This window comes from Dermochelys coriacea, chromosome 13 (assembly GCF_009764565.3).
Source record: "Dermochelys coriacea isolate rDerCor1 chromosome 13, rDerCor1.pri.v4, whole genome shotgun sequence".
NCBI classification, from domain to species: Eukaryota; Metazoa; Chordata; order Testudines; family Dermochelyidae; genus Dermochelys; species Dermochelys coriacea.
The window spans coordinates 25,892,955-25,916,189 of NC_050080.1; the positions used below are offsets into that span (position 1 = coordinate 25,892,955).

A 23,235-nucleotide genomic window follows, 5' to 3' on the forward strand; every position below is an offset into this window, starting at 1 on the left:
ACTTTTCAACTGCATTTCTACAATCTTTAAAATAAATGGTTTATAATAGCATCAGTGACTCATCCAGAGCTCTTTACTCACCAGTTAATGACTGAGCAGAGTTTCAAGGGCTCTTAGCTACTCTGGCTTAAATAAACTGATCCTTTTGCCCAGACTTCCATTAATAGTCTTCTTTCATCCAATCTGAGCAGTTCTTAATCTCTCCGGAGGTTGAAGAGCAGTTCCCTGCAGTACTTTGCATTCCGGACAGGCCTGCTGCAAAGCTCTGATCCTGGGCACAGGAACTAGGGTGTCCATCTTCTCTGCCACCACAAAACCCTGACTGCCCCCATGATACTTCTGAGGGGCTCCTCTGCTGGAGATCAGTGAACTGCTGCAGTGCTTGCCAAGTCCTGCATCAGAGCTGCAGTAGGCTGGGTCCTTTATGTGAAGACTGGACTAGGGGAATATCTAGCAACCTGCAGTGTTCTCACACTCAGGTTGAGCCATTGCTTCTTGCAAATGGGATCTCCATAATCTCCTGTGACGGACATGTTGCCACACGCAGTCTGGACACTCAGCCAGCAGATGCAGTTAGAGGGAGTTGCCAGCGTGGTATACAAAGCGTGTGAGGAAAGCACCACTTCCCATCCTACTAGTCTCCATAGGATACGCACCCTCCTGGTCAGTTAAACACTGCACAGTATGCTGAGCTGCGTGTGGCTTAGGCCTGCCCAGACTCAGGGGAGCGACTGCTTTCATTTCTTTTAAAAAGAAAAGAGTAGAAAAACGAGAGCAGAGAAAACAAACTTCCTGCAGACCAAAGAAGCCAGGAACCCAGAGGAGCTTTTCGTTCGAGCATCAGGAAATGGATAAGTGGAAAAAGAACACAGAGGCATGGAGGAGCAGCAGCAGGAGGGCCTGGGAAGGGAACAGGAGAGGCAGGAGACCTAGGAGGAAATCTTGGCTCTACTGAAGTCAGTGGAAGCTCTGGATTTATAAGGACTTGAGTCTTGAGGGGATGGATGGCCCAGGGGCTAAAAATGGACTCCCAAAGACTGTCACTGTTAGTTCAAAGCCAGCCTCGACTGGTAGTGACTAGAGATTGTATTGCTGTGAGTGGCTTATGTGGAATGAGTCTGGTGGTTTCATAGAATCATAGAATCATAGAATATCAGGGTTGGAAGGGACCCCAGAAGGTCATCTAGTCCAACCCCCTGCTCAAAGCAGGACCAAGTCCCAGTTAAATCATCCCAGCCAGGGCTTTGTCAAGCCTGACCTTAAAAACCTCTAAGGAAGGAGATTCTACCACCTCCCTAGGTAACGCATTCCAGTGTTTCACCACCCTCTTAGTGAAAAGTTTTTCCTAATATCCAATCTAAACCTCCCCCATTGCAACTTGAGACCATTACTCCTCGTTCTGTCATCTGCTACCATTGAGAACAGTCTAGAGCCATCCTCTTTGAAACCCCCTTTCAGGTAGTTGAAAGCAGCTATCAAATCCCCCCTCATTCTTCTCTTCTGCAGACTAAACAATCCCAGCTCCCTCAGCCTCTCCTCATAAGTCATGTGCTCTAGACCCCTAATCATTTTCGTTGCCCTTCGTTGTACTCTTTCCAATTTATCCACATCCTTCCTGTAGTGTGGGGCCCAAAACTGGACACAGTACTCCAGATGAGGCCTCACCAGTGTCGAATAGAGGGGAACGATCACGTCCCTCGATCTGCTCGCTATGCCCCTACTTATACATCCCAAAATGCCATTGGCCTTCTTGGCAACAAGGGCACACTGCTGACTCATATCCAGCTTCTCGTCCACTGTCACCCCTAGGTCCTTTTCCGCAGAACTGCTGCCGAGCCATTCGGTCCCTAGTCTGTAGCGGTGCATTGGATTCTTCCATCATAAGTGCAGGGTCCTGCACTTATCCTTATTGAACCTCATTAGATTTCTTTTGGCCCAATCCTCCAATTTGTCTAGGTCCTTCTGTATCCTATCCCTCCCCTCCAGCGTATCTACCACTCCTCCCAGTTTAGTATCATCCGCAAATTTGCTGAGAGTGCAATCCACACCATCCTCCAGATCATTTATGAAGATATTGAACAAAACGGGCCCCAGGACCGACCCCTGGGGCACTCCACTTGACACCGGCTGCCAACTAGACATGGAGCCATTGATCACTACCCGTTGAGCCCGACAATCTAGCCAGCTTTCTACCCACCTTATAGTGCATTCATCCAGCCCATACTTCCTTAACTTGCTGACAAGAATGCTGTGGGAGACCGTGTCAAAAGCTTTGCTAAAGTCAAGAAACAATACATCCACTGCTTTCCCTTCATCCACAGAACCAGTAATCTCATCATAAAAGGCGATTAGATTAGTCAGGCATGACCTTCCCTTGGTGAATCCATGCTGACTGTTCCTGATCACTTTCCTCTCCTCTAAGTGCTTCAGGATTGATTCTTTGAGGACCTGCTCCATGATTTTTCCAGGGACTGAGGTGAGGCTGACTGGCCTGTAGTTCCCAGGATCCTCCTTCTTCCCTTTTTTAAAGATGGGCACTACATTAGCCTTTTTCCAGTCATCCGGGACTTCCCCCGTTCGCCACGAGTTTTCAAAGATAATGGCCAAGGGCTCTGCAATCACAGCCGCCAATTCCTTCAGCACTCTCGGATGCAATTCGTCCGGCCCCATGGACTTGTGCACGTCCAGCTTTTCTAAATAGTCCCTAACCACCTCTATCTCTACAGAGGGCTGGCCATCTCTTCCCCATTTTGTGTTGCCCAGCACAGCAGTCTGGGAGCTGACCTTGTTAGTGAAAACAGAGGCAAAAAAAGCATTGAGTACATTAGCTTTTTCCACATCCTCTGTCACTAGCTTGCCTCCCTCCTTCAGTAAGGGGCCCACACTTTCCTTGGCTTTCTTCTTGTTGCCAACATACCTGAAGAAACCCTTCTTGTTACTCTTGACATCTCTTGCTAGCTGCAGCTCCAGGTGCGATTTGGCCCTCCTGATATCTTTCCTACATGCCCGAGCAATATTTTTATACTCTTCCCTGGTCATATGTCCAACCTTCCACTTCTTGTAAGCTTCTTTTTTATGTTTAAGATCCGCTAGGATTTCACCATTAAGCCAAGCTGGTCGCCTGCCATATTTACTATTCTTTCGACTCATCGGGATGGTTTGTCCCTGTAACCTCAACAGGGATTCCTTGAAATACAGCCAGCTCTCCTGGACTCCCTTCCCTTTCATGTTAGTCCCCCAGGGGATCCTGGCCATCTGTTCCCTGAGGGAGTCAAAGTCTGCTTTCCTGAAGTCCAGGGTCCGTATCCTGCTGCTTACCTTTCTTCCCTGCGTCAGGATCCTGAACTCAACCAACTCATGGTCACTGCCTCCCAGATTCCCATCCACTTTTGCTTCCCCCACTAATTCTACCCGGTTTGTGAGCAGCAGGTCGAGAAAAGCGCTCCCCCTAGTTGGCTCCCCTAGCACTTGCACCAGGAAATTGTCCCCTACGCTTTCCAAAAACTTCCTGGATTGTCTATGCACCGCTGTATTGCTCTCCCAGCAGATATCAGGAAAATTAAAGTCACCCATGAGAATCAGGGCATGCGATCTAGTAGCTTCCGTGAGTTGCCGGAAGAAAGCCTCATCCACCTCATCCCCCTGGTCCGGTGGTCTATAGCAGACTCCCACCATGACATCACTCTTGTTGCACACACTTCTAAACTTAATCCAGAGACACTCAGGTTTTTCCACAGTTTCGTACCGGAGCTCTGAGCAGTCATACTGCTCCCTTACATACAGTGCTACTCCCCCACCTTTTCTGCCCTGCCTGTCCTTCCTGAACAGTTTATAACCATCCATGACTGTACTCCAGTCATGTGAGTTATCCCACCAAGTCTCTGTTATTCCAATCACGTCATAATTCCTTGACATCACCAGGACCTCCAGTTCTCCCTGCTTGTTTCCAAGGCTTTGTGCATTCTATGATTCTATGATTCTACGATTCTAAGAGCTCCTGTGGCCCATCGAGTCACAGAAAGATTTCAGAGTCACACCCTGCAGGCTGGAACGGGGGTGCCACCAGGGCAAGCTTCCCCCGCTCCATCCCGCACGGGAGCCTCAGCCCTGACTTGGGGAGAGCACCCCTGCTGCCGAGAGGATATTTCATTCACCGCTCAGCTTCTCTGCTGAGCCTGGCCAGCTATGGGGCCTGTCAGCGATCGGTGGGCGGGTGTTTCATGTGAACTCTGGCTCCCCTAATCAGTGTAACGCAGTGGGGAACAACTCACTCGCTAGTTCCCAGCAGGCTGCCTGACTCGCTCCTCTTTGCTGAGCATGATTACAAGCTGTAGTGTGTCACTCCTGTCACACCCACCTTCCCCTCCACCTGGCACAGCCTAGGCTGTTAGCCCACTGCGCGGTACTCGAGCGGTGAATCAGAAAGCCGGGGTGAGAGAGAGCTTGAGATGTATTCGAGAGACAAAAGGCCTCACTGTCACTGGCTTCATCCCCCCCCCCGCACCTTGCCCACTCGCCCTTCAACGCTCACCCTTGTGACAGCCGGAAACCACAGATGGACGTGTAAGGCCTGGCTACATGCAGACTTTGCACTGGTCTGACAAGAATCACGGGTAGAAACTGGTTTCAGAATGGTAGCCATGTTAGTCTGTATCAGCAAAAACAAGGAGGAGTCCTTGTGGCACCTTAGAGACTAACACATTTTATTTGAGCATAAGCTTTTGTGATGAAGTGGGTTTGAAACTGGTTTAGGCAAACCAGTGCCCAAATCAGTGTAGACACTTTTCAGCTTATTGGCATCCTACACTGAGTTCGCTTAAGTTGATTCCTTATAGATTTAAGCTAAACCAAAATAAGCTATTTTTAAATAAAAACAAGCGTGTCCACACAGGGTTTAGTGCCAGTTTACCTGAAGTGATTTAAGTTAAACTGATGCAACTTTCTTATGTAGATAAAGCAATGGGTTATGCTTAGGCCTTGTGGCAGGTAGCAGACACAATTGCTAGTCTAAATCATACAGATGGTTGGGAGAGGAAGGGGCGTCAGTGGTTAGGGCATAATGTAGGTCTTGGAAGACGCAGGATCAATTTTCTGCTCCACCACAGATTTCCTGTGTGACTGGGGCAAGTCACTTAGCCCCTCAGTTCCCCCTCTGTATGATGCGGATAGTAGCATTGCCCTACCTTACAGGGGTATTGTTAGTTATATGATAAAGCATGGCCAGAGGGCAGCCAGAGAGTGTTAGAAGGGAGCCTTATTCCCGGTAGTGGGAAGAACGTTTGCTAAAGATTAATTAAAGCACCTGAAGCCAGTCACCTGATAAAACCCTCCTGCTTCAATCAGACAAGAGGTGGAGTTGAAGCAGAGTGGATTGGTGTTGGAGCAGAGAGCAGTTTGGAGGAGTTGAAACAGAGTGGATTGGTGTTGGAGCAGAGAGCAGTTTGGAGGGGAGCAGAGCAGAGCAGAGTCTGGAGAAGTGCTGTGGTGGGCTAAGAAGACCAAGATAAAGGGACACCTGGTAAATGGATACCTGGTTTGTGCAGAGGGAGGGCAGGAAGCCCCACAAGCTGAAGGGTAGGAGAGGGAAGTAGCCCAGGGGAGGAACCACTAGTTCAAGTGGTTTATTGCTATTCCTAGGGCCCCTGGACTGGGGCCCGGATCCCTCCCTCTCCACTCCCCTCCTCTAGGACACTAGTGGGGCAGTTAATACCCCAGTTCAGGGGCAAGAAACGGTGCCCTGAAACCTCTTCCCCTCCCCCCAGAAGAGAAAGTGTGAGACCCATCATAGTAGTGCTGGCAATTTGCCACCGTATCAATACAGTAAAAATTCTGAGGTGCTCAGATACTAGGGTGATTGGGGGGGCATAGATGATAGATAGGTGTCCAAAACTAGAGCTCTGCTTTGTACAGCACTTCTTACTCTAGCAGATTGATTTTAAAATGACCCCATCAGTTGTATGCTCTGACACACACACACAGGAAGCGACATCACCTGGCTGGATTAAAAGGCTCCCCCTCTCCCTCCACACTGTTAAGAATTACATCTCACCCTTTCCAGCTTTGTCTACACAAAGGGATTGTTACCAAAAAATGTTCCCTCGTTGCTAATGTGAGGAAACTGAGGCACAGGGAAGTTGTGGGTAAGATTTTTTTCAAAAGTGGCCTGTAATTTTGAGTTCCCGCTTTGAGACTGCTTGCTCTCTCAAAATGGGCATCCCAAATCTGACATGCTCAAGATTAAAGCCACTTTTAAAAACCTTGGACCTATATAGCCAGCCCAAGGTCCAACAGCAAACTATCGGCGGAGTCAGGAATGAATGAATCCTGAGTCCCTATAGGTCATATGGTGGCACTGCCCCTTTTAAAAGGCAGCAAGGTCCACAACACCTATGGTGTGCGAGGGGACAGAGGAAGACCTGGTGAGTCAGTGGGGCAGGTGTGAGCTGTCTGAAACCCAGGGGAGCGGGACGCAACCAGGAGCTGAGTTTGGAAAGAGAGGAGGAGCTTGGAGGAAAGCGGCTAGTGAGAACTGACCAAAGCTGGAGACCCCTGAGGAACAGAGGGGTTGGGCCAGAGGAGGAAGGGAAGATCCAGCTTGCCTAGGGGGAGCTGAGCCCAGAAACAAGAAGGGGGTTCCCTGATCAGGGGTAGGACTCACAGGCAGGGAAGCCTGTAGGAGTGGAACATCGCAGAAGAGGGAGCCCTCAGATTGATGACCTGAGTGCAGAGCCTTGGGAAGACTGGTCACTCTCAGGCGAGAGGCCTGGGGCAAGGGCCAAAGAAAGTGGGATCCAAGTGCTGCTATTGACTCTCGCGTGGGTGACTTGCTGGTGCTGTCCCGGGAGAGGGGAATGGGAAAAACCTGCTGTGTGTTTGTTTATTGTGGTTACTGGAAAAAATGATCTTATTACAAGGCTTGGAGGAAGTACTGAATAGATGAATAAATTATGCCCAGAGGAGGGCTTTGTATCAGATTCTGAGGGACTATGTTCCTTTAGTGGGCAGAAGAAAGGGGAAACTGAGGCATGCACACTTGTCTTGCTATGGTCTACCACTGGAGAGTGCTCCTGGATGGCTGCCTTATGATACTATACCATGATAACCACAAGACCACCCTGTCTTCTTAAAAGCCTGGAATGGGGTGCAGAAGGAAGGAGGGAGAGATCAAATGGAGTCAAGGGAATGAGCGAGAAGGAGGCTTTCATGGTTTAAGGAGAGGATGAAAGGACTGAGAATGGCAAGGCCATGTGGTGCAGAATTAGAAACCAATATTAAGCAATTTCACTCCCACTCCTGGGCATCTGTGCCAGTGTCACCGATGGCCAAAACCCCACAACAGCTCAGTGAGTTGAAAATGGTTCCTATTTGTAGACCAAGCCACGTGCGGTGGAGTCTGGGTCAGAACTCCACAGCTGTGCAGGGATACTGCTAAATTGCTGCTGAGCCTGCAATTGAAAAACTTCCTTGAATTCACATCTGTATTGCAGGAAACAAATGGGCTTCTAATGAGACCAAAGCAGACAAAGACACAAGCTTCCACTTTCCAGGTTTTTTACATGTCCAGCTTTGCTAATGTGGCCAGGAAAGGGAGAAAGATTCAACCACTCACTCCATCCTGACCACCTCCACTTGAATTGTGACAGTTGCTAAATGGCTTTGTTACTTCCTTGAAGACGACCTATATTAATAAAGGTCAATAACCCAAAAGCACAAAGGCATAAATTTAAGAGGACAATTAACCATCCCTCCCTTTCCTAGTTCTGCTATTCCCTTTGTGTCTAAGTCAGAGGAAGCAACTAACATGGTTTGGTTTTCTATTTCCAGTGATCACAGGCTGGTAAGGAATCCTGTAAGGAGACAGACAGGTATCACATCTAGGCATTGGGGCTACAGGCATTTCCAAAGTCATGGTAGCTGTGTGCTTTGCGTAGTGTGTTAATCCTCTAACAAAAAGAGGGATGTCCCATGTTCGTGGATGAGCAGACCTGGCGACCGTGACAGTTGCTTGGTTCCTATTGTCTAGAATCTGGGAACAGCATAAACATGATAAAATGTTGCAACCATTGATTTGTTTTTGCCTGTATGTCATCATCTGGGACACATCACTGTGCAGAAGACCCAAAAGCCAGCGGTGTTCAGACAAAGAAAGCAGCTTCTGGAAGTCAGTAGAACAGTCACTGTTCTGATTTCTGTCATTTCTTAGGAATCGTTACTTTGTTTAAGAAAAGTTAAGCCATTGGGGAAGCCATCCAAGTGGGTGGTTTATTATTCTCAGGGGTTAAAACAGACTGAAAAGAGAGGGGGAGCTCTCAGAGCACCAGGCAGGGGTGGATCTCAAGGTGGGGTAACTAACCAATCCACTGTGCTGATTGTAGGAGCAACTAGGCAGGGGAGCTGTCCATACTCAGCAGCACCAGTCCAGGGAGAAGGGAAGCCCAGCTTTAAGAAGAGTGGTGGGTAGCTCCCTCCTTCCCATGTTTCCTGACTTTAACCCCTCATTGGTCAACATTCCACATTGGTAACATATTGTGCCAGATCTTCAGATGTAGTCTGTTTTAGTGTCTTTTAAAGTGATGTAGCTGCTGGAATTGGAAATAAGGAGGAAAGACCGGCACCATGTGAGCAGACAGCTCTCCCTAGAGCACGCATGATCCAGGGATATCAGTTCCAGAACCATTGATTCAGCTGTTGAAGTCCCCTTCACCCCTTATAGCCAAGCAGAAGGGTTGGCAGCCCGTAATCTTGAGGTGAGGAGACCACTCAGCTTCGGGCTTTCCTCGGGCTAAGATCACAGGCTTATGCAACCCCGGAGAGCTATAATTATGGGGAAGGAAACCAAAGCAATGAATGAAAGGGTGAGGAGGAATTTCCCACTAAAGGGGAAGAGGACTTAAACATTCCCATTTAAAGGGAAAATGGTCACTTGTGTGAGGAATTGATTTAGAATATATTATAGCTTTTCATTTTTCTTCCTAAAATACCAAATCTGGGATAGAGAGCTGGCTCTGTGCGTGTAATATTTTATCTTGACATCAAAAGGAAAATGGGACATTTCTCTTTCTATGTAGAGAAGAAAGGACACTGTCGGCTCTTCAGAAAGGAGAGGCTATTATTGAAGGTTTTCAAATACCTCCTGGGAAGGAGAATAGGAAATGAGGACAGAGAGCAGAGATTGAAATTATGCTGGGAAGCCACAGAATCAGATTGTCTCGTGGCCTTTTCATGTCCCCTCCTTTATTAAATTGAGAGTGAGATAACCTCTCATTGCATTTTTTTAAATGAAAACTGTGCATGAGTGACAACGGGAGAAGCTTGGAGAGTTTAGATCTAGCCGGTGGGTGGAAAAAACCTTTCTACCCATTTCACACAAAGCTTGACTGCATCCGAGTTTAGGGTTACGGAAACACGGAAGCCCCCACCCCGGCACCAAGGAGTGGTTGGCCCATTTAAATCAACCCTGGATATAGGGTTTGTGGTGCAGGATAAAAGGGAGTTTCTCTGTGGGCTAGAGAAGGAAGCAGTCTGGATTCCAGGTCAGGGCTGATGGATACTGGGAGGAGTTGTGATCTGATAGTATGAGTAAAAGGCTGGGAGTCAGGAACTCCTGGGGGAACTGGCCCGTTGGGTCTTTTTTCCCCATTTGTAACAATGGGCTTCTAATACTTAGGTGTCTGTCTCAGATGGGGTGAGGTGGGAGCTGATTAGCTAGTGTTTCTATAGGCCTTTAAAGATAAGATAATTAATAATAATCACCAATGATTTCCCAGCTACAAAGGAAACCCCAAAGTCCCAGTTTTAGCTTGAGCAGTGGCAAGGCGAGTGGAGGATTGTGCCAGATTCAGCAAATATCCAAGCAGCGCTTCCCTTGATTTCCAATGTGTTTACACATGGGTGTCCCGTTGAGGCATTGAACAGCATGAACTGAACAGCAAATCCAGCAGGATGGTGCAGCCACATGCTAACCAGCTGCAGCCATCTGCTAAGCACGAAGCACTGGGTACCGAGGCAGGATAGCCTTCCTTGTGCGCCCTCTGTGCCTTTGGAGACTGAGACGCTTTGAGAAACAATTGGAACCAAAGTTGCCAGAACGTCCAGGTGAAGCATAAGGGCCAGAAAGCACAAAGCAGGTGCTTCAAAGAGCAGTGCCAGGAGCAAGGGGCCATTTGCACCCTGGACTTTTATTTCCTTTGAAAGTCTGGAGCTGATGCAGAGGGAAAGGCCAGCTCCACTGTGCCAACTGCTTGCAGCTGAGCCTTCTCCACCCAGCTGTCCCCACTTGTGGCTGGAGGCTGAATGGTCAGCATGGTGGAGGAGCTAGCCGAGCTGCTGCCAGGCAGCTGAGTGGCCGACAGGGAGCTTACCATGCCTCTGGTGCTGGTAGCTGCTGCCAACCCGATGCAAGTTCCCTCCAAACATTGGGGGACCCAAAATTCTGGGGTGCATGAGCCACGAAGTTCCAGCGTGTTATGCCAGGGAACAGGGATAAGTCTGGGTCATCACTGTGACAAACTCTCCCTCCCAGCTCCCGGTGATGGCGTGAAGGTAGAAACCTCTCTGTATGTGCAGCTGTCTGCTCAGCCATATGGTCTGTCCTTTGCCCTCTGCCAGTGATTCCTGTTTTGCTGAACCCTCCTGGCCCCCCAACATGCCTCATTCTAACAGCTGAGGGAAGAACAGCAGCAGCTGCAGCTTATCCCCTTCTTTCTCTCTCATTGGGTCTGTGATTTTCGGTGATGAAATGAAAGGATGCAAGTTCCCTCCCTGGTTCAGGTGTCCATGCAAACACAGGTGGGACGGGGTTCCATCAAATTTTGGAGGCCTAGACATTTGTCCCAGGATTAGAATCCTATATCTGCTGTTGCCTAGTCCTTCACCCAAGTCATTTAGCCTCTCCATGCCTCAGTTTCCCAGTAATGTGAGACATATAAGTAGAAACTGCTGTTAAACCCAAGTTGTGGGAACAGAGTTCAGGCTGCTTTGTCTCCTAGACTTCTCTGCTCACTCCATCAGACCTTTTGGCTAGTGATGGAGGCTGTACCCTCCCTGTCAGAAATTTGCCGTGGAAGTGTATTTGGTGTGTCCCTGACATCCCGAGAATGAAAAACGCTTTGCAGGGGTGTGCGGGGGGTCACTAGTTGTTGTAAGGATGAAAAAAAATGCCAGTATTTCAGACATTTCACAAAAAGGCAACATTTGCCTAAAAACATTTTTTCCCAGTATGACGAATTAGGTGGGTGAAGGGGGAATTGCTTTTAAACAATTTGGATTTAAACTATGCCCATTTGTAATGGGTGAGGTGCAAATCAGCACAGCTCATTGAGATCAGTGTCGGTTTACACCAGATGAGGATCTGGCCTCCTTTTCTGTTCATGATTTGGAATCTCAAACAGTTGGGGTGGGGGTTTGAAAGGAGGGTTCACCATTAAAATGGTTTCCTTCAGCTCCCCAGGGAAACTGTAAACCCCCAATGTCTCCTTGGGTTTGAAGCCCGCCCCCCTCATTCCCCATGGTTTCTCAGTAGATGGATTGTGATTGCTTCAGCCCAGTGCTCCCATTATGTGCAAGAGGAAGTGTTGATCTGAACAAAGTACTAAAATAAACTGCCAGGTTCAGCAGATGGAGGGAACAGTCTGGTAAAACATCCAAATAATGGCAGGAACCCACAGTGTGCTCTCACAACAGCTGCTTTGCAGCATTCCTCCTCATCCACATGTTTCCAGCTCTCTCTCTCTCCCCCTGATCTATCTGTGTGTCTAATTTGGGCATTCTGAACATACAAACAGCTGGACTTGAATGCCTCCTGGACTGTTAGGAGGTGAAGGCTGTACCATATGCCATGAAAGGTAGTTTTCCCCTTGGGTGTGAAATAAGGATTCAGATTTGCTGATCGACCTTAGTAATGATGAGCATGCTAATGATCCACCTGCCAGTAACATACAAACTGAGAGATGCATGTTGGTTGATTTGCTAGAATTTTATTTGATGTTCAAGGGTGAAATCAATTAGTAGAACGCATCAGAATCTATACATTAACTTATTTCTGCAGAAACATCTATCTATCAGCTATCTATATTAGCATAGCATCTAGGAGCTGGAATCCAGCTGGAGCAGGAATCCACTGGGCAGGTGCTCTGCAGACAGAACAAAAAGTGAATCCCTGCCCTAAAGAACTCTGAATCTGTTGCAAATGTGGTTTAGCTTAAAGAAATTCTGCTGTGCCCACTTTCTCATGGGAACCTAATATATTCTGCCTGGTTAAGACCCAAATATCAGTGGGAAAGTAAGTCCTTGTCCATCAACAAGGGATCTATCAAGAGCAAATAAAAAGTCCAGTGAAGAGCGCGCCCTTTGTTCATTTCTATCTTCCCTGGAAGCTGTACTTTCCTCTCAGGGTCTGCGACACAGAAAATCGCCACCAGGTTTGCTGCCATGGTTCGTAATGTCCCCAAAGCCCTGGGGGAAAAGTTCAATCAGGTGTGTTTCATCTTTCCACTGGAGAAAGAAAATTACACCGAGGAATATGAGCCATCAGACCTGAATTCTCCCTGAGCCATTGGGAGATGAAAGTTACGTCAGGTGTCAGTGGAAAGGAAATTTCCCCTGCATTTGCAGTAAGGCCTGGATTTGATCAGGGACCATGATCTCTCAATAACTGGGATGTTCTGAAAACTCATGTCCCAGACAGTGGGACCATAATATAGTCCCCAGAGTCTGAGAAGCTGAGCTCTTTCATCTCCCACTGACTTCAAGGGGGGTTAAGGGTGCGATGCACCTGGTGGTGTTGTGACATTCATTTGTACAGCTTCCACAATAGCTGCTGGGCTGGGATTTCCCTGCTCTGCTGGGGGAAGGGAACGCACAAGAGGTGAGCGGGCGGGGATTGAGAGGAGGCTGAGGAAGTAAAGATGCATCCCCCCCTTCGATTGCTGGATGCAGCTCCCTGGCTCACTGTGCTCCCGAGCGCAGTGCTTGGTTTGATGTGCTAAGGAGAAGGTCTTTAAGCTGGGTTGTTCAAAGGTGCCTGGGGGAATTAGGTGCCCAAGTCCCACAGCATTTTGATGGGATTTGGGCACCTCCCTTATGCCCCTTTGCAATCACAGCTTAGCCCACAGCCACATTTTGGGGGCTTTAGCACCTCTCTCCCTCCTGGGTTTTGCATGTTGGTTTCCTGAGGGCAGAAGCGTCTTGGGACCATTTCCTGGCAGAGATGGGATCTTTCTGTCTTGGCCTGAGGGGAGGGAGGAGCAGATTCCCTCTGCCCAGGGAGACCTTTGGCTCTTACTGGTGATCTTTGTTTTTAGTTGATGCTCTTTTCTTTCTAAGCCATTCTCCCCCATCCATTCATCACATCTTTGTTGTACCCTGCCCTGCTGGGGCCATTCTTGGTAGAGCAGAGACAGGTGTGTGTTTGCCTAGGTCTTCTCATGCTGGGGCTTAATTGCTGAGTGGTTTTGTTGGGAGGGCTCTGAGTGAGGGGGCAGGCAGATCCAGCCTGACTAGGAGAAAATCCTGCCAAGCCAAATCCTATCATGGCAAATCCCCCATTTGCCCTCGCCTGCTTTAGCTGTTTAACCATGTCTAACTCTAGTCCTCCTCTAATCTAGTCCCATCGAGCCTAGGCTAGCGTGACTGCCTGCCTGCTCAGTCCAGTCTAGCATCATCTGATCTAATTCATCTGCTCTAATCTTTGTGCTCCCATCACTGGGGTATCTAGGCACTGACTTGATCCTGAAATCCTGCCCTAATTGCAACTCCTGCAGTGACTCCCAACATCTCCTCAGCATCCCACTCCTCCCACCGCCTGGGGGATCTGTCCCTCCTTGCTCCAGGGAAAGTGACCACTACAGTCAGGTTGTGATCCACAAGCCAAGGAGACTCCAGCAGCGGGGGCCTCACAAGGTCCAGCCTTCCTGTAGGCAGCAGGGGATGCTGGGCTAGCAGCATGGGACGAGCTCTAGCCACCCACTCCAGCCCAGTAGCAGCTGGAGAGCTAGGGGGCCAAGTTCTGTTCTCAGTTACACTGGCACAACCAGGAGCATTTCCATTGACTTCAGTAGGGCCACTATGGATTTACGCTAGCATGAATGAAAGCAGGATCCGACCCACTGTGTTTTTCCCTGATTGACCATACTGTTGTTTTAAATCTTTGATTGTCGTGTTCCTCTCTGGCACTGCCCGTGTTGCCATCCCCCTCCTTACTTCCTGTCTCACTGCAAGTGCTGGCCGTTAATCGATGGAGTGCTGCAATGGGCACACTTGGGCACTGCAGCTTGCTTTGTCAGCAGCTAGCTGCCTGGTGGAAGGCACAATCAAACAGCGGCTACAGCAAGGAGCAAGCAGCTGGTCAGACTAACCACAAATGGTCTCTCCTGGAGCGGCTGCTACTGCGTTAGGAGGCTGGCTGGCGGGCTGAATCCCGGCACGTCGTGTCCTGCTGGGTGGATCGCACTGCACTGAAATGGAGGGAATTGATCCTGGATTCCTTACATGGGCAAAATGTCACTTGAAATCAATGGGAGATTTGCCTGAGTAAGGAGTTCCGGTGAGAGGATCCTGGCACAAGTGCTCCAGTGGGTGGATTGTGGGGTACTCAGATGCTGGGAGTCCAAATCCAGGCATTAGTGCTGTGGCACGGATCCTGACTCCTGCACCAACACACACAGTTTCTGCTGCGCTCAGTAGCTCAGAGTCCGAGTCCTGGCACTGGTTCTCTGGGCCATGGATCCTGCTGCACAGAGCTTGACCCTAACCAGCAGCTGTGTCACTTCAGAGCTCCTCCTACCCAGACACCATTCTTCCGGGAATGCTAAATAACCCTCGTAACGTCCCTATGCAAAGGGCCTTGAAGGCCCAATGCCATCCTAGTTTAGCTTCTGTTGAGCTAGAGGAGCTTTGGGCGGGGGGGGGTTAGGTGTTTGATCCAATTCAGATCTGCAGTCTGGAAATGGCCGTTTGTGAGACACAGGGAAGATGAGGCTGTTTCGGCGAAGGCTGCATGGTTTGGGGGCCTGTTGCAGACTCCTGCCTGGGATAGGGCTATGGCAGACTTGAGGCGTGACCATCACTTGGAAGCCTTACATGGATCATGCTTGTGAAGCAGAGACAGCTTCTTAGAAAGGCCTGTGGCTCACTGCCATTCTCTCATCGCAGGCTGGGACTCCACTTGTCCAGTGTGATGAGATGGTGTGTCCTCGTCAAAGTACTGATTTCTTCTCCTTCTCTAGCCCCTCTCACTGGGGTTTGAAAGGAAGATCAGTCTCCTGTCCCAGATGAAAGCAGGGGGACAGAAATGTAGGAGGAAAGGGGGTCATCTGGGACTGAGTTTCGGTTGAAATTGGACCGCACTAAGCCTTGGCCTAAGCTTAGGTCAAGGCTTGTTTTATCAAGCCCTCTTCCCTCATTCTCAGCAAGTTCCTATCCTCAATGTTGTGGGGCAGTTCTGACTTCATTGGGCCTGTCCTGAGACAAAGAGGGTTAGTTTATAGAGCACCAACCAGAGGAAACACAGTGGGTTAGGGTTTAAAGAGGAACATGAGATTTAGGATCCTGGGTTCTGTTTCATGGCTCTTCTGCTGGTTCACTGAGAGACCATAGATAAGTCATGTTGCCTATCTGTGCCTCAGTTTCCCCAGCTGTAAAATGGAGATGGTACTTACCCACTCTGCAGGGGATTTGTCAGACTTGGCCTTTACAAAGTGCTTTGAGGGCCTTGGATGGCAAGAGCTATACAATGGCAGCATGTTATTATGAATAATAATACATACCTTATCCATAATGCGGGTAGAACCCTGCTCAGCCATGTGCATTGTGACACCACAACTGTGTGTTCTGACCCATCATGCTGAATTCCTCAGCTGTTGGGATAATGCTACATCACGCTGTCACCGCACAAAGCCATTCATTGGGATATAGTGGTTTTGTTCTCAAAGGACAACTGCCTCAAGGCTTTGACTCCATGCTGGCCTCCACCAGGGTCTCTGGGCATGTTTGTTCACTCCATTATTTTCCCATTTTTTGACCAATCCAACTGTGGGGATGTCTACACTGCATACCGTTGGTCGGCCTACACTGAAAATAAATAAATACATACATCAAACACAACAACCTCATGGAAAAACGCCTCAGAGTTTGGATCAGTTGACTCAGGCTCACACTGTGGAGCTAAAAATAGCAGTGTAGACATTCCCACTTGGGCTGGAGCCCAGGGTCTGAAACCCAGCCCAGGGGGAAGGGACTACCCTACACGGCTATTTCTAGCCCTGTAGTGCAAGCCCAAGTCAGTTGACCTGGGCTCTGAAATTCGCTGCTGAAGGGGAGGGGAGGAGAGGGGGATTGGTATGGAGGTTTCTTTTGACGAACCCTAAGCCTGGGATCTGATTCAGGTTTGAGCCCAAGCTCCCCTTCTGTCCATGCACAAATCAGTTCAACTCTGGTCAGCAAGCACTCGGGAGTGGGGGTGGGGTCAGAGCCCAAGTCCCACTGTGACTTTGGTCCAAGCCCTGTCATTTTGCAGTGTGGATGCAGATCAAGCTGCAGACCTGAGTCAAAAGGTCTGTGCAGTTCAGTGCAGACACGTTAGCACAGCTGTGAGACCTGGATCCAGCCATTGTAAAATCAGGTTTATAATCCAGTGTAATGCCCATGTGTGGGCTTAGAAATATGCAGTGCACAAACCAGATCCACAGACCGGCCAGGCGGGGCAGGGTTGAGGGGTGCCAGAGTCATTCCAGAGAAGTGGGGTGGGGTCAAGGTGTGCCAGAGCCATATTGGAGAGGCAGGGTGGGGTTGAGGTGTACCAGATCCATACCAGAGAGGTGGGGTGGGGTTGAGGTGTGCCAGAGCTGTACCGGAGAGGTGGGGCAGGGTCAAGGGGTGCTGGATCCATACCAGAGAGATGTGGGTGGGATGGGGTTGAGGGTGCTGGAGCCATACTGGAGAGGTGGGGTGGGGCAAAGGGTGCCAGAGTCTTACGGGGGGGTAGTCAAGGGGTGCCGGAGCAGTACCAGAGAGGTGGGGTGGGGTCGAGGGCTGCTGGAGCCATACTGGAGAGGAGAGGTGGGGTGGGGCGGGGCAAGGGGCACTGGAGCCATACCGGGGGGGGTCAGGGGTGCCAGAGTTGTACCGGGGGGTGGATGAGGAGTGCCAGAGCCATACCGGAGAGGCAGGGCAGGGCAAGGGGTACTGGAGTCGTACCAGAGAGTGGGGCAGGGCGAACCTGGGCTCTACTTGATTTACTGTCTGACCTATAGTTGTGGCACTTGTTTTGTTATGGTTTATGTGCCCAGGGCTTTCTTTTGTAATAAATTAACCCAGAAAAGCCATTTGTACTCAAAAGTCTGGACTATTTCTGGGGACTCTGAAGGAGGGATACTGAGGCTGGCACACGTGGCGTGCCCCAGCCTGCCACAGGAGAGCACTCCAGGTGGGGGGCACCTTATGACGGTGCCACTTGCTCATCCATCACCAGTGATTCCCTTTTCATCTGCTTTGTGGGTCTCCCTGTTTGAATCCAGCTGTCTCCTGCTTTACAAATACTCTTTCCTCAGTTACTCACCCAAGCTGCAAGACCTTCCATTCATCACTGGAGTGTGAAAGAAAGATTGGCACTGAGGAGTCCGCTGGGCCTGGCAACTTCACTGAATAACACAGCGTTCCGGAAGATCACTCATTTCCTCCCCAGGAAGGCCCCACCATTCAGCACTGGCTCTTGTCTTCCTCCTGCATGTGCCAAACAGCTTACGTTTTCGTGACACCTGGACCCAGTTCAGGTGTTTTGCTGGTGAGGGCCATGCTGGGTAAATTCCAGCCTGACTTCCCCTGACCATGTGATGTGGAATCTGGTTCAGCCTGTGTTTGGTAAAGGAGCAGCCTGTATCATAGTCCAAGCTGTAAAGTCATCCTATATCCTCTGAGCCCACTGCAGCTCTCACTGGGACAGATCCAGAGGCAACACCATATTTAGAGCTGTCAGAAGGACAGTGGGGAGGAAGGGTCAGTTCTGAGGTTTCTCAGGCTTGGGTTTCTCTGGAGCACCAAGTCCTAAGCTACAGGCTGAAAACAGAAACTAAGCGTATGCCTACACTGCAGTTAGACACCTGTGGCTGGCCCGGGACAGATGACTTGGGCTCGCGGGGCCCAGGCTAAGGGGCTGTTTAACTGTGGTGTAGACGACCAGGCTTGGGCTGGAGGCCGGGTTGTAGGACCCTGCGAGGTGGGAGGGTCCCAGAGCTCGGGATGCAACCGAGCCTAATGGCCACACTACAATTAAACAGCCCCTTAGCCTGAGCCCTGCAAGCCGAGTCAGCTGGCCCGGGCCAGCCGTGGATATCTAAGTACAGTGTAGACAGACCCTAAGAGCCTGGCCCTGCTCCCACTGCGGATGCTGGCAAAAATTTCCATTGGCTTCCATGGCAGCGGGCCAGGCCTAAGCCCAGATTTTGATCTCAGTTACACTGGGGTAACCCAAATGATTTCAGTGGTTTACACCTGTTGCAAAGGAGCATACTACACCTTTAAAGGCAACTGGGCCAGCCTGGGATGTAATCAAGGTGGTGTCACCCACCCTACAGCTGGGCTATGTAAACAGCTACAGGCAGCTGAGCAAAAGAAAAGTGGGAGTAGAAGCTCTCTAGGTGGCAGTGGGTAATGGTTGTTTCATCTCAGGCTCCAGACCAGCCTAACTAGAGGCTCACTTTGTGGACTTTAAGTTGTGAAGCCGGGTCCTGAGGTGAGGCCCTTGTGAGCTGTTTATTGTGCTTTCTGTCCTGAAATCTTATTAAACAAGGGATGTGCTATTTTGTTAGTATGTGTTGGCTGCTCCTGGCTCTGGGCTGCTAAAGTGGACCTACTGCTGCCCCAATAGGGGAAGATGAAAGTGGGGCATGCCTGCAGTACCATGCCAGGCTGCTAGAGGCTACCATGCCTCTGTAACCCACACATCTTCTGGGTATGGTGTTTGGTCCCATCTAGTGGCACCAAGACAACTTAAGAGGTTCCTGTACTAATCTCCAAAGGTCCCAGCTTTGATCCCACCTGCTGACGACTGGGGTCTGTCAGCATTACACTTGCAAGGGTAGTGATCAAAAACTAGATGTCTAGTTGGCAGCCGGTACCAAGCGGAGTGCCCCAGGAGTCGGTCCTAGGGCTGGTTTTGTTCAACATCTTCATTAATGATCTGGATGATGGGATGGATTGCACCCTTAGTAAGTTCACAAATGATACTAAACTGGGGGGAGAAGTAGATATGCTGGAGGGTAGGGATAGGGTCCAGAATGACCTATACAAATTGGAGGATTGGGCTAAAAGAAATCGGATGAGGTTTGACAAGTGCAGAGTCCTGCACTTAGGATGGAAGACTCCCATGCACCACTACAGGTTGGGGACCGACTGGCTAAGCAGCAGCACTGCAGAAAAGGACCTGGGGATTACAGTGGACGAGAAGCTGGATATGAGTCAGCAGTGTGCCCTGGTTGCCAAGAAGGCTAATGGCATATTGGGCTGCATTAGTAGGAGCATTGCCTGCAGATTGAGGGAAGTGATTATTCCTCTCTATTTGGCACTGGTGAGGCCACATCTGGAGTTTTGCGTGCAGTTATAGGGAACTACAGAAGGGATGTGGACAAATTGGAGAGAGTCCAGCGGAGGGCAACAAAAATGATTAGGGGGCTGGGGCACATGACTTTCCAGGAGAGACTGAGGGAACTGAGCTTATTTAGGCAGTGTCTACACTGCCACTTTCAGCGCTAAAACTATAGTTGGTGAGGGGTGTGAAAAAACCACCCCCCTGAGCGACAGAATGTTGGCACTGAAAAGCCCCAATACAGACAGCGCTTTATCGAGGGGAGCCGTACTCCTGGTGATAAAGCTACCACCCCTCGTTCTGGATGATTATTTTTTATCGCTGGGAGAGCTCTCCCCTGGTGATAAAGTTTTACTAGACTGCCCACATCACAGCGCTGATGCGGCCGCAGAACAAGGAGCAATGGTCTCAAGTTGCAGTCGGGGGGGGTCTAGGTTGGATATTAGGAAACACTATTTCACTAGGAGGGTGGTGAGGTCTGAGGTCTCTTCCAACCCTAATCTTCTATGATTTACATGTATGTAACCCAGAGTCAGTCTGCCCCTCAAGGCCCAGTCCTGCATGGTGCTAAGAGCCCTTGACTCACAGGAGATCGGGGCCCCCTGTGCCCTGCAGGATCAACCCCTAAGTGACAGCTGAGGAGTGTGTCTGTTGTTGGCTCCGGGTGGAGGCTGGCAGGGACGCAGTCCTGTTCCAAAGGGAGGTAGTGGAAGCTTGTCACTGACTTTGGGGGGGAGAGATGGGGCCCTTGGTGGGGAAAGAGCCGTGTAATGGCAGCATTGTCCTACAGGGAGACATGCTAGGTGACGTGGACGCAGGGGTGGTGAACAGAACTAGGCATCCCTTGTGGAATAAAAGAGCCGATCTCAGAATCAGCCCTTCTTACCCTGCACTCCTTCCAATGAGATGCTCTCACAGAAAAGACATCCCGCCTCCATGCTGGGCTTTGAGCCTTCCACTGTGAGATGCTGAGGCTTCACAGAACACACTGAATGGGGATCCAGTCTCTTTACCGTTCCAGTGAATTCACCAGAGGCTCCAGGAGCAGGATAGGTACCTGAAAAGAGGCAGCTTACAAGTGCCAGGAGCTGGTGCTCCTGCACCTCAGATCACAAGTCTTCCCCAACCAGTGCTCTTGCACTAATCCCCACAGCAATGCCTGCTGGGAGAGGCTGGGACTAGATTAGCTATAGTTGGTTGCTCCTGCCCCATTTGCAACATTTGGTCTTGAAAGAGCACAGGTTAAATTGCAGCAGGGCAGGTATGTGTCTATGTAGTTTGCTCTTTCTAATGTGGGCGTGGTATAAGAGGCTCTTTGAATGCATAGGAAAGAAGCGAACGGGTGTTCATAGTGTGAGCTGGGAGGGCCAGCAGAAGCAGAAGGGGGCTGATAGTTTTTTGTGTGTCCATCTCCCATGCACTCTCTGAGGTGGGGGTATATTTCAGATCCTTTCAGAACCCCTCCCACTCCTTCCAGGGCGCTATTCTCCTAGGCAGCAATCTCCTCGCTCTTATTCCCATGAGGATTGATACAGTGTCATTTATGGGCCTGGGAACTTCATAGGCAAATAAGGAAGGGGGTCGGTTTCGGCCAAAGAGGAAGTAACTCCACTGAACCAGAGTGGGATGGGGCCCCAGTATTTTGCCTTGCTCATGAGGAATTAGTATTTGTCCAGAGAACTAGAGCCATTTGTTTTTTCTAGTGCTCCTGGCCAAGCTGGAGACCTGTAGGGTGATGGTCCCAGGAGAGGGAGGCCTGGGGCTGATGGAGGGGATGGAATCTGGGGAAGTAGGACAGTCTGTTTAGCCTGTAAGCCCTTTGGGGCAGGGACTGTCTCTCAGTGAGCATCTGTACGGTGCTTCCTACCATGCTTGAGGCCTCTGGATTGTACCTCACTACAGACAGTGCATAATAATGAGGGGGCAAGCACAGTCCTGGGGGGAGGTGACAGAGAGCTGGCTAGATGGGGTGTGAGGGAGGAGAGTGGGGTTTGCTGCAGTGGGGCAGTGAGGTTTCTCCTTAGAGAAGCTGGGGTTTGGGAGCCTAGACTCAGGCTGAGCATGTTGCTCCTTGCCTTGGTCTCGGGCTGTGCCTGTGCACTGGGGTGCTTACAACGCCTCCCCGTACTGTGGGGATCTAGCTGCAAATGCTCTTCATAAAACACCAGGGGCGTGCGGGCCAGGGGAGCCTTAGCTTTCGCGATGGAGAACCGAGGAGCTGCTGTGTCAACCAGCCATCCTGGGAAGAGAAGCTCTCCTGTTTCCCATCACTTCTTGCTGCTTTGGCAAAGGAGGAGATGGTGAAGAAGGCACTCTGATTCAAAGAGCAAGAACTAAAGCTATGGGGCCAGGCACCAGCTGGGAGACAAAGGGAAGTGTCAGAAGATGAGTGGCCCCTTTAAGGGGTGATGGACCCTGCCCCACCTGTGGCTCAGTTGACTCTCCTCCCCAGGTGGGGAAAATCAGTGCTCCATAGCAATAGGTGGCTAGATCAGCCCTGCCCGGGAGATTAAAGAGAAGCCCCCTGGGAGACAGAAGTGGAGAGAGAGTGGGGCAGACAGCTTGCAAGGGGGAAAGACAGAGTTAACAGGGGCTAGCCCAGAATAGATGAGTGATGGTTATAGCTAGCCTAAATTCCTCCTCCCCGCCCCTAGAAGGAGGGCTCTGGGAAACCAGTGTTGGACTTGAGAGGCTAATGTCTAATTGATATGCTGTAAGAGACTTAATCAATGAAACTCTCACAGGGGGAGTCTCCGTTTAAACTACTCTGCTTGGGAGGGGTGTCTGACAAGAGCTAGCTAGGGGAGTAGAGGGCAGCGCACTGGCCAGGCCAAGCCATGCCACAAGGGGTATCTGGAGGAGTGGTTGTCTGTCACAGGTGGCAGTGTTTCCCATTGGACTGGCAGCTCACAGCCCCCCAGGATAGGTAAACCAGACCCGTGTCCCTTCATCCTCCCCAGATGTCAGCAAACACACTAGGTGCCTGCTCAGTAACACCAACTGCCTGTGCAGGCCTGTTGGAAGGGTGGACTGCGGGTGAGGGCAGCCTGAGATGCAGTGTGGGGCTGGGGACCCAATGTAGGGCAGAGATTATAACAGAATAAATTTGCTCCCTTGAGAAATGTTGAGAGTTCTGGGAGTGAGAGGAGGGGGAGACAGACCCCTGCACATGTGGGTCCAGGGTGTGTGTGAGAGAGAGGGGTGAAGACCACCCTTCCTTGTGTGGAGTGGAGGGGGTGTTGTGAATGTGAGGGGGGCAGAGAGGGCCTTGGGGTGATCAGTGCAGCTACACTTCCCATGCTGGGTTTGCTTTATGACCCCTCTGACTCTTGTTTTCCATTCTCCTCCCCAGCTTGAGGACAGCAGCTGGCCCTGTTGTGGCAGCCAGTACCTCGCTTGCCGCCCACCCCGGGGACCCCACGCGGTGACCATGTGGACATGCAGAACCTGCAGGCTGTGAACGAGAGCGGGACCCCGATGTGAGGTAGGCACCCCTTGCAGAGTCCCTCAGGCTGTGAGCGATTCCTGTTAGTTGGGGGCATGGCATACACGGCCAGCTGGGGAGTGTGATTCCCCAGCACAGCAGCCCAAACCGAACCAGACACACAGTGCCATTGACCCAGGTGTTTCCAGCACCTGGATGGCTTCTCTGCGGG

At 50.4% G+C, this 23,235-nt stretch overlaps 1 protein-coding gene and 1 long non-coding RNA gene across 4 annotated transcripts in view; one reads left to right on the forward strand and one right to left on the reverse strand.

Annotated features, from left to right (window-relative positions):
* LOC122456540 overlaps positions 1–19,175 on the reverse strand; it is a 28,120-nt gene extending 8,945 nt beyond the window's left edge. Inside the window, exon 1 of the long non-coding RNA XR_006275479.1 lies at positions 19,113–19,175. This is a non-coding gene — a long non-coding RNA (uncharacterized LOC122456540). The remainder of the gene's footprint in view (positions 1–19,112) is intronic.
* DLGAP4 (DLG associated protein 4) overlaps positions 1–23,235 on the forward strand; it is a 345,726-nt gene that overhangs the window by 39,868 nt on the left and 282,623 nt on the right. For all 3 annotated transcript variants that reach the window (XM_038369554.2, XM_043496131.1, XM_038369556.2), the window contains exon 2: positions 22,932–23,063. The gene's annotated coding sequence lies outside the window, so the exon portion shown is untranslated. The remainder of the gene's footprint in view (positions 1–22,931; positions 23,064–23,235) is intronic.